Source organism: Arachis hypogaea, chromosome 11 (assembly GCF_003086295.3).
Source record: "Arachis hypogaea cultivar Tifrunner chromosome 11, arahy.Tifrunner.gnm2.J5K5, whole genome shotgun sequence".
Taxonomy (NCBI): domain Eukaryota; kingdom Viridiplantae; phylum Streptophyta; class Magnoliopsida; order Fabales; family Fabaceae; genus Arachis; species Arachis hypogaea.
This window is the reverse complement of record NC_092046.1, coordinates 54,864,251-54,873,128: the sequence shown is the minus strand read 5'-3', so window position 1 is coordinate 54,873,128 and position 8,878 is coordinate 54,864,251. Positions and strand designations below refer to the sequence as shown.

Genomic DNA, 8,878 nt, shown 5'->3' with positions numbered 1-8,878 from the left:
CATACCAACAATCTCCGTGGGATCGACCCTTACTCACGTAAGGTTTATTACTTGGACGACCCAGTGCACTTGCTGGTTAGTTATGCGAAGTTGTGAAGATATGTTTAGACCATGGTTCTGTGCATCCATTTTTGGTGCCATCGCCAGGGAATCAATTTCGAACAATAATTCACAACCTGAGTAACAATTTCACATACCATGTTTTTGGCGCCGTTGCCGGGGATTGTTCGAGTTTTCGGCAAGCTTTTGGTCCGGTAACATCAGTGCCAAGTTTGATCCGGCAACAACACCAAGTTTTTGGCGCCGTTGCCGAGGATTGTTCGAGTTTGGACAACTGACGGTTCATCTTGTTGCTCAGATTAAGTAACTTTATTTTTGTTTTCTTTTCAAAAAGTTTTCAAAAATCTTTCAAAAATTTCTCCTTTGTTTTCGAAAAAAAAAAAGAAAAAAAAAAGAAAAAAAAATGTTTTCAAAAATATATTTTTTTTCAAAATTTTTAAGAATGAATTCTAGTGTTTCATGAAGCATGTTGAAGCCTGACTAGCTATAAAGCCATGTCTAAATTCTTTTGGACTGAGGCTTCCAAACCATCAGCATAGAGGCAAGTTACTTTGATAAGTAATGAGCAGTATATTCTCTGATGTTATATGCTAAAGCTTGGCTGGCTATTAAGCCATGCCTAACTCTCAGATTGGAGCTTTAGACTAAGAATGCTAGATTCCTGGAATTTATATTAAAAATTTTGGAATCCTTATTTTTGTTTTTCAAATAATTTTCGAAAAAATACAAAAAAAATTAGAAAATCATAAAAATCAAAAATATTTTTTGTGTTTCTTGTTTGAGTCTTGAGTCATGTTATAAGTTTGGTGTCAATTGCATGTTCATCTTGCATTTTTCAAAAAAATTCATGCATTCATAGTGTTCTTCATGATCTTCAAGTTGTTCTTGGTAAGTCTTCTTGTTTGATCTTTGCATTTGCATGTTTTGTGTCTTTTCTTGTTTTTCATATGCATTCCTGAATTCTTTATGTCTAAGCATTAAAGAATTCTAAGTTTGGTGTCTTGCATGTTTTCTTTGCATTAAAAATTTTTCAAAAATGTGTTCTTGATGTTCATCATGATCTTCATAGTGTTCTTGGTGTTCATCTTGACATTCATAGCATTCTTGCATGCATTCATTGTTTTGATCCATAACTTTCATGCATTGCATCATTTTTCTTGTTTTTCTCTCTCATCATAAAAATTCAAAAATCAAAAAAATATCTTTCTCTTTTTCTCTCTTAAAATTTCGAAAATTAGATTTGACTTTTTCAAAAAATTTTAAAATCTAGTTGTTTTTATGAGTCAAATCAAATTTTCAATTTAAAAAAAATCTTATCTTTTTCAAAATCTTTTTCAAAAATCAAATCTTTTTTCAATTTTTTTAGTTATTTTCGAAAATTTCAAAAATATTTTTCAAAAATCTTTTTCTTAATTTTACATCATATTTTCGAAAATAACATCATCAATTAATGTTTTGATTCAAAAATTTCAAGTTTGTTACTTACTTGTTAAGAAAGATTCAAACTTTAAGTTCTAGAATCATATCTTGTGATTTCTTGTGAATCAAGTCATTAATTGAGATTTTAAAAATCAAATCTTTTTCAAAAACTAATTTCTATCATATCTTTTCAAAAATATCTTCTTATCTTACCTTTTTCAAAAAAGTGATTGCAAAATATCTTTTCTAACCTCCTAACTTCTTATCTTTTCAAAATTTGTTTCAACTAACTAACTAACTTTTTGTTTGTTTCTTACCTTTTTCAAAACTACCTAACTAACTCTCTCTCTCTAATTTTCGAAAAAATCTTCCCTCTTTTTCAAAATTTCTTTTTAATTAGACTAATTATTTTATTTTTTATTTGAATTTTCGAAAAACTACTAACCTTTTTCAAAAACTATTTTCGAAAATCACTAACTCTTTTTCAAAAATTATTTTCGAAAATCCTTCTCCCTCATCTCCTTCTATTTATTTATTCATCTACTAACACTTCTCTTCATCTCACATCTCTGCTCCTATCATCACCTTGGTGTTTGGATTCTTCATTCTTCTTCACCCCTATTCCTTTTCTTCTTCTACTAATAATAAGGAACCTCTTTACTGTGACATAGAGGATTCCTCTTCTTTTCTTTTTCTCTTCTCTTTCTTATGAGCAGGGACAAAGAAAAAGGCATTCTTGTTGAAGCTGATCCAGAACCTGAAAGGACTCTGAAGAGAAAACTAAGAGAAGCTAAATTACAACAATCCAGAGACAACCTTATTGAAAATTTCGAACAAGTAAAGGAGATGGCAGTCGAACCCAACAACAATAATGCAAGGAGAATGCTTGGTGACTTTACTGCACCTAATTCCAATTTACATGGAAGAAGCATCTCCATTCCTACCATTGGAGCAAACAATTTTGAGCTGAAACCTCAGCTAGTTTCTCTGATGCAGTAGAACTGCAAGTTTCATGGACTTCCATCTGAAGATCCTTTTCAGTTCTTAACTGAATTCTTGCAGATCTGTGATACTGTTAAGACTAATGGAGTAGATCCTGAAGTCTACAGGCTCATACTTTTCCCTTTTGCTGTAAGAGACAGAGCTAGAATATGGTTGGACTCTCAACCCAAAGACAGCCTAAACTCTTGGGATAAGCTGGTCACGGCTTTCTTAGCCAAGTTCTTTCCTCCTCAAAAGCTGAGCAAGCTTAGAGCTGATGTTCAAACTTTCAGACAGAAAGAAGGTGAATCCCTCTATGAAGCTTGGGAAAGATACAAGCAGCTGACCAAAAAGTGTCCTTCTGACATGCTTTCAGAATGGACCATCCCAGATATATTCTATGATGGTTTATCTGAACTATCAAAGATGTCATTGGATACTTCTGCAGGTGGATCCATTCACCTAAAGAAAACGCCTACAAAAGCTCAAGAACTCATTGACATGGTTGCTAATAACCAGTTTATGTACACTTCTGAGAGGAATCCTGTGAGTAATGGGACGCCTATGAAGAAGGGAGTACTTGAAATTGATACTCTGAATGCCATATTGGCTCAGAATAAAATATTGACTCAGCAAGTCAATATGATTTCTCAGAGTCTGAATGGAATGCAAGCTGCATCCAACAGTACTCAAGAGGCATCTTCTGAGGAAGAAGCTTATGATCCTGAGAACCCTGCAATAGCAGAGTTAAAATACATGGGTGAACCATATGGAAACACCTACAATCCATCATGGAGAAATCACCCAAATCTCTCATGGAAGGATCAAAAGCCTCAACAAGGCTTTAATAATGGTGGAAGAAACAGGTTTAGCAATAGCAAGCCTTTTCCATCATCCACTCAGCAACAGACAGAGAATTCTGAGTAGAATCCATCTAGCTTAGCAAATTTAGTCTCTGATCTATCTAAGGCCACTGTGAGTTTCATGAATGAAACAAGGTCTTCCATTAGAAATTTGGAAGCACAAGTGGGCCAGCTGAGTAAAAGGATCACTGAAATCCCTCCTAGTACTCTCCCAAGCAATACAGAAGAGAATCCAAAAGGAGAGTGCAAGGCCATTGAATTAATTACCATGGCCGAACCCACAAGAGAGGAAAAGGACATGAATCCCAAGGAGGAAGACCTCCTGGGACGTCCAGTAATCAATAAGGAGCTTCCCTCTGAGGAACCTAAGGAATCTGAGACTCATCTAGAGACCATAGAGGTTCCATTGAACCTCCTTATGCCATTCATGAGCTCTGATGAGTATTCCTCTTCTGAAGAGAATGAGGATGTTACTGAAGAGCAAGCTGCCAAGTTCCTTGGTGCAATCATGAAGCTAAATGCCAAATTATTTGGTATTGAAACTTAGGAAGATGAACCTCCCTTGTTCACCAATGAACTAAGTGATCTGGATCAACTGACATTGCCTCAGAAGAGACAGGATCCTGGAAAGTTCATAATACCTTGTACCATAGGCACCATGATCTTTAAGGCTCTGTGTGACCTTGGTTCAGGAATAAACCTCATGCCCCTCTCTGTAATAGAGAAACTGGGAATCTATGGGGTGCAAGCTGCTAAAATCTCATTAGAGATGGTAGACAATTCAAGAAAATAGGCTTATGGACAAGTAGAGGACGTGTTAGTAAAGGTTGAAGGCCTTTACATCCCTGCTAATTTCATAGTCCTGGATACTGGAAAGGAAGAGGATGAATCCATCATCCTAAGAAGACCTTTCCTAGCCACAGCAAGAGCTGTGATTGATGTGGACAGAGGAGAATTGATCCTTCAATTAAATAAGGACAACCTTGTGTTTACAACTCAAGGATCTCTCTCTGCATCCATGGAGAGGAAGCAGAAAAAGCTTCTCTCAAAGCAGAGTCAACCAAAGCCCCCACAGTCAAACTCTAAGTTTGGTGTTGGGAGGCCACAACCAAACTCTAAGTTTGGTGTCAAACCCCCATATCCAAACTCTAAGTTTGGTGTTGGGAGGTCTCAACAAAGCTCTGCACATCTGTGAGGCTCCATGAGAGCCCACTGTCAAGCTATTGACATTAAAGAAGCGCTTGTTGGGAGGCAACCCAATGTTTATTTATCTAATTTTATTTTTGTTTTTCATGTTTTCTTAGGTTCATGATCATGTGGAGTCACAAAATAAACGAAAAATTTATAAACAGAATCAAAAATAGCGGAAGAAAAATCACACCCTGGAGGAAGCACCTGTTTGGTGTTCAACGCCAGAACAGAGCATGGTTCTGGCACTGAACGCCCAAAATGGGCAGTATCTGGCGCTGAACGCCCAAAATGGGCAGCATCTGGGCGCTGAACGCCAGAATTGCACCCTGGAGAAGAGCTGGCGCTGAACGCCCAGAACAAGCATGGTTCTGGCGTTCAACGCCAGAAATGGGCAACAAATGGGCGTTGAATGCCCAAAATGGGCACCAACCTGGCGCTGAACGCCCAGAGTTGTGTGCAAGGGCATTTTACATGCCTAATTTGGTGCAAGGTTGTAAATCCTTGAACACCTCAGGATCTGTGGACCCCACAGGATCCCCACCTACCTCCACTCACTCTCTTCTCTCTTCTCAATCATCCTCTATTCCCAATAAACACTCTTCCCCAAAACCCTTCACCTATCACCTCCATCTCTCTTCCCTATTAACCCTTCACCACTCACATCCACCCACTCTTCCCCATAAACCTACCCAATAAACTCCACCTACCTTCAAAATTCAAATCAATTTCCCACCCAAACCCACCTATATGGCCGAACCTTAACCCCCCCTCCCTTCCCTATATAAAGCCTTCCATTCTTCCTCATTTTCACACAACACAACCCTCTCTTCTCTTCTTGGCTGAAACACACCTCCCCCCTCTTCTCCATCTTTTCTTCTTCTTCTTGATCTAATTCTTTATTTTCTTGCTCGAGGGCGAGCAATATTCTAAGTTTGGTGTGGTAAAAGCATAAGCTTTTTGTTTTTCCATTACCATTGATGGCACCTAAGACCGGAGAATCCTCTAGAAAAGGGAAAGGGAAGACAAAAACTTCCACCTCCGAGTCATGGGAGATGGAAAGATTCATCTCCAAAGCTCATCAAGACCACTTCTATGATGTTGTGGCCAAGAAGAAGGTGATCCCTGAGGTCCCTTTCAAACTCAAAAGAAATGAGTATCCGGAGACCCGACATGAAATTCAAAGAAGAGGTTGGGAAGTTCTAACAAATCCCATCCAACAAGTCGGCATCCTAATGGTTCAAGAGTTCTATGCCAATGCATGGATCACCAAGAACCATGATCAAAGTAAGAACCCGGATCCAAAGAACTATGTTACAATGGTTCGGGGGAAATACTTGGATTTTAGTCCGAAAAATGTGAGGTTGGCGTTTAATTGCCTATGATGCAAGGAGATGAACGCCCCTACACTAGAAGGGTCAACTTTAATCAAAGGTTGGACCAAGTTCTCATGGACATATGTGTGGAAGGAGCTCAATGGAAGATTGACTCCAAAGGCAAGCCGGTTCAACTAAGAAAATTGGACCTCAACCCTGTGGCTAGAGGATGGTTGGAGTTCATCCAACGCTCCATCATCCCCACTAGCAACCGATCTGAAGTTACTGTGGATCGGGCCATCATGATCCATAGCATCATGATTGGAGAAGAAGTAGAGGTTCATGAAGTCATCTCCCTTGAACTCTATAAAATAGCCGAAAAGCCCTCTCCTGGGGCAAGGCTAGCTTTTCCTCATCTTATCTGCCATCTATGTTACTCAGCTGGAGCTTCCATAGAAGGAGACATTCACATTAAGGAAGAGAAGCCCATCACTAAGAAAAAGATGGAGCAAGCAAGAGAGCCCATTCATGGAGCTCAAGAGGCGCAGGAAGCTCATCACCATGAGATCCCGGAGATGCCTCATATGCATTTTCCTCCACAAAACTATTGGGAGCAAATCAACACCTCCCTAGGAGAATTAAGTTCCAACATGGGACAACTAAGGGTGGAACATCAAGAGCACTCCATCATCCTTCATGAAATAAGAGAAGATCAAAAAGCAATGAGGGAGGAGCAACAAAGACAAGGAAGAGACATAGAAGAGCTCAAGGACATCATTGGTTCCTCAAGAAGGAAACGCCACCATCACTAAGGTGGACTCATTCCTTGTTCTTACATTCTCTGTTTTTCGTTTTCTCTATGTTAAGTGCTTATCTATGTTTGTGTCTTCATTACATGATCATTAGTAGTTAGTAACTTTGTCTTAAAGTTATGAATGTCCTATGAATCCATCACCTCTCTTAAATGAAAAATGTTTTAATTCAAAAGAACAAGAAGTACATGAGTTTTGAATTTATCCTTGAACTTAGTTTAATTATATTGATGTGGTGACAATGCTTCTTGTTTTCTGAATGTATGCTTAAACAGTGCATATGTCTTTTGAAGTTGTTGTTTAAGAATGTTAAATATGTTGGCTCTTGAAAGAATGATGACAAGGAGACATGTTATTTGATAATCTGAAAAATCATAAAAATGATTCTTGAAGCAAGAAAAAGCAGCAAAGAACAAAGCTTGCAGAAAAAAAAGAGTGTGCTTAAGAACACTGGACACCTCTAATTGGGGACTTTAGCAAAGCTGAGTAACAATCTGAAAAGGTTCACCCAATTATGTGTCTGTGGCATTTATGTATCCGATGGTAATACTGGAAAATAAAGTGCTTAGGGCCACGGCCAAGACTCATAAAATAGCTGTGTTCAAGAATCATCATACTGAACTAGGAGAATCAATAACACTATCTGAACTCTGAGTTCCTATAGATGCCAATCATTCTGAACCTCAATGGATAAAGTGAGATGCCAGAACTATTCAAGAGGCAAAAAGCTATAAGTCGCGCTCATTTGATTGGAGATATGTTTCATTGATAGTTTGGAATTTATAGTATATTCTCTTCTTTTTATCCTATTTGATTTTCAGTTGCTTGGGGACAAGCAACAATTTAAGTTTGGTGTTGTGATGAGTGGATAATTTATACGCTTTTTGGCGTTGTTTTTAGTATGTTTTTAGCAGAATCTAGTTACTTTTAGGGATGTTTTCATTAGTTTTTATGTTAAATTCACATTTCTGGACTTTACTATGAGTTTGTGTGTTTTTCTGTGATTTCAGGTATTTTCTGGCTGAAATTGAGGGACTTGAGCAAAAAATCAGATTTAGAGGTTGAAGAAGGACTGCTGATGCTGTTGGATTCTGACCTCCCTGCACTCAAAATGGATTTTCTGGAGCTATAGAACTCAAAATGGCGCTCTTCCAATTTCATTAGAAAGTAGACATCCAGGGCTTTCCAGAAATATATAATAGTCCATACTTTGCCTAAGTTTAGATGACGCAAACTGGCGTTCAACGCCAGCTCTCTGCCCAATTCTGGCGTCCAGCGCCAGAAACAAGTTGCAAAGTGGAGTTCAACGCCCAAACTGGCACAAAAGCTGGCGTTCAACTCCAAGAATGACCTTTCCACGTGTAGACTTTAAGCTCAGCCCAAGCACACACCAAGTGGGCCCCGGAAGTGGATTTATGCATCAATTACTTACTTCTGTAAACCCTAGTGACTAGTTTATTATAAATAGAACTTTTTATCATTGTATTCGTAGTCTTGGTTACTCCGGTTTCCCTCTGGGGCCGAGACCAATGAACTCCATTATCACTTATGTATTTTCAATGGTAGAGTTTCTGCACTCCATAGATTAAGGTGTGGAGCTCTGCTGTTCCTCAAGGATTAATGCAAAGTACTACTGTTTTCTATTCAATTCAACTTATTCAGTTTCTAAGATATTCATTCGCACTTCAACCTGAATGTGATGAACGTGACAATCATCATCATTCCCTATGAACGCGTGCCTGATAACCACTTCCGTTCTACATTAGATTGAATGAGTATCTCTTAGATCTCTTAATCAGAATTTTCGTGATATAAGCTAGATTGATGGCGGCATTCATGAGAGTCTGGAAAGTCTAAACCTTGTCCGTGGTATTCCGAGTAGGACTCTGGGATTGAATGACTGTGACGAACTCCAAACTCGCGAGTGCTGGGCGTAGTGACAGACGCAAAAGGATAGTAAATTCTATTCCAGTATGATCGAGAACCTCCAAGATGATTAGCCATGCAGTGACAGCGCATCGGACCATTTTCACAGAGAGGAATAGGATGCAACCAACGACAAGGGTGATGCCTCCAGACGATTAGCCGTGCTGTGACAGAGCATTTGGACCATTTTTCCGAGAGGATTGAAAGTAGCCATTGGCACCGGTGACATCCTTATACAAAGCCAGCCATAGAAAGGAGTAAGACTGATTGGATGAAGACAGCAGCAAAGCAGAGGTTCAGAGGAATGAATGCA

At 38.8% G+C, this 8,878-nt stretch overlaps 1 non-coding gene across 1 annotated transcript; it reads right to left on the bottom strand.

The window, feature by feature from the left end:
• Positions 1-2,724: 2,724 nt before the first annotated feature.
• On the bottom strand, positions 2,725-2,832 carry LOC112724378 (small nucleolar RNA R71). Its single transcript, XR_003163543.1, has one exon. It is a non-coding gene; the product is annotated as a small nucleolar RNA R71 (small nucleolar RNA).
• Positions 2,833-8,878: the final 6,046 nt, after the last annotated feature.